At 44.0% G+C, this 2,428-nt stretch overlaps 1 non-coding gene across 1 annotated transcript; it reads right to left on the bottom strand.

Annotated features, from left to right (window-relative positions):
• Positions 1-678: 678 nt before the first annotated feature.
• On the bottom strand, positions 679-785 carry LOC112088601. Its single transcript, XR_002900547.1, has one exon. It is a non-coding gene; the product is annotated as a small nucleolar RNA R71 (small nucleolar RNA).
• Positions 786-2,428: the final 1,643 nt, after the last annotated feature.

The following is a 2,428-nucleotide window of genomic DNA, read 5'->3' as shown; positions in this document are numbered from 1 at the left end:
AGGAGGAGAAGAGACAGACGTGGTAGACAAATTGATCAGACTGAGATGGCAGAACAAGGAGATCACGTGGTAGATATAGAACAACCGGTTCAAGAGCAACAGGCTCAGGGTAATAGAGCTGGTAATGGAGTTGGTCAAGGGCTTCATCAGGGTAATGTTCATCAGGAACAGGTGCACCATCAACAAGCTTATGTCCACCAAGGACAAGCTCAAGCTCATCAACAAAGGCATCAGGCCAATGTTCAGCAAAGACACCAGGTGCACCACCAACCCCACCCTTTCCAACCACAGCAAAGAAGATATGAGCAACCCCAAGTCTATGTTGGAGAGAATGACAGGGCCAATGCTCATCAGTATGGAGCTGGTATTCAGGCACCACCTGTGCAAAACAACAACTTTGAAGTGAAAGCATCATTGCTGAATATGGTCCAGAACTCAAAGTTCCATGGGTTAGCAATGGAAGATCCCTTGGAACACTTGGACCAGTTTGATAAGGTGTGTGATCTGACCAAGATCAATGGAGTTTCAGAAGACAGCTTTAAGCTAAGACTATTCCCATTCAGTCTTGGCGATAAAGCTCATCAATGGGAGAAGAATCTTCCAAGAGGCTTCATTCAAACCTGGGAGCAATGCAAGCAAGCCTTCTTATCTAAGTTCTTCTCCACCTCAAGAACTGCAAAACTGAGGAACCAAATCTCTAGCTTCACTCAGCACAGCAATGAAAGTTTTGGTGAAGCATATGAGAGATTCAGGAGCTACACAAACCAATGCCCACACCATGGGTTTAGTGAGGCTTCTCTTCTCAGCACACTGTATAGGGGAGCTCTTCCCAAGATTAGAAACCAGCTGGATACTGCTTCCAATGGGAACTTTCTGGGTAAAGAGATACATGCTGCTTTAGAGCTAGTGGAGAACTTAGCATTGAGCAATGACACTTATGGTGAAGACTATGACAGGTCAAATAGGAATGAAGGTTCAAGCTCAGAACAGAGGCTCACCAGAGAAGTAAAGGAATTGAGAAGTGAATTAGACAAGTTGAAGCTGGTAACTCACAAGCCAATGCATTTTGTTGGAGAGTATGAGGAACCATCTCAAGTCTTTGAGAACATCAGTGAAGAAGGTCTAACCAAAGAGGAACTAAACTACATTGGGAATCAGAGGTTCCAGAGGTATCAGTATGGTAATGCCAACCCAAACCTCTCTTACAGGAACACCAATGTAGCTAACCACAAGACCAGGTGTATTCCAATCCTCAAGCTCCACAGAACTTTGTTCCTCAGAACAACTTTCAAGGATCTTTTCAACCAAAGAATCAGTTTGGTCAGAATCAAGGTTTTGGTCAACAACAGCAACCATTTCAGGGCACTAGTTTCAATACACAGCAGCAAACGGCACCACCTGGGTTTGGTCCTCCACAGTTCCAACAGCAAGCACCGGTTCAACATCAGTTTCAGCCACCAACTGTTCCACAAAGTCCTGTTTTCAATGTTCTTCTCCAACAGCTCTTAATAGGACAACAAAAGATGGTATCTGACCTGGAGACACTGGGCGCTGAACTAAAGTCTATTCAAAAGAACAAGGGCATATGCACTTCTGAACCACAAGTCTCTCTTCCTGGTAAAGCTCTTCAAAACCCAAAGGATTATTGCAATGCCATCTACTCCAATAATGACCACTCAGCTGTTGTGCAAGAAATAGAAGACCTTCTCTATGGTCAAGTCTCTAGTGAACCTGCACAAACTCATGTGGATGAGAATGACATTATAGAGGATTTCATGGGCTTCATACATGAACTCAATGAGGACATTGAGAGCAAAAGTGTGGGGGCAGCCGGTTCAGTTCTTCTGTTCCGCAAAGGAATGATTCAGTTTCTATTGCAACAAAGGAGCATCCAACTGGTCAAGCAATGCCAACAGATAGTGCCCCCACCTCTGAATCAACTCAGATGAAGCCCACCTCCCTCCCAAAACTAGGCAACCCAGGGAAGTTCACCATCTCTTGCACTCTTGGAAACTTTAGAGTTGAGAATGCTTTGTGTGATTCAGGCTCAAGTGTGAGTATAATGTCTAAAGATATGATGGAGAAGCTAAAGGTCAAGTCTATAACGTCCTACCCCTCTTCTATCACCTTTGGTGATTCCTACTCCAAGAAACCATATGGATTTTTAGAAGACTATCCTCTTCAAGTTGGTGAATGCATAATTCCCACTGATTTTGTGATCATGAAGATGAAGAAGACCAAAGAGCTCCCCCTATTGCTTGGAACTGCATTTCTCAACACCACTGGTGCAATGATTGACTTTGATACTCAAAGAGTGGTGCTCACAAAGGTGGATAAGGATGCCTTTTACCCTGTTCAACCACCTTTAGCTGAATTTTGTGGATCAGTTGTTCAAGAGATAGAACCCCCTAAGGTACTTGAGATGAAG

This window comes from Eutrema salsugineum, unplaced genomic scaffold (genome assembly GCF_000478725.1).
Source record: "Eutrema salsugineum unplaced genomic scaffold, Eutsalg1_0 scaffold_14, whole genome shotgun sequence".
NCBI lineage: Eukaryota > Viridiplantae > Streptophyta > Magnoliopsida > Brassicales > Brassicaceae > Eutrema > Eutrema salsugineum.
The sequence above is the reverse complement of the archived record's forward strand: the minus strand, read 5'-3'. Positions and strand labels throughout refer to the sequence as shown.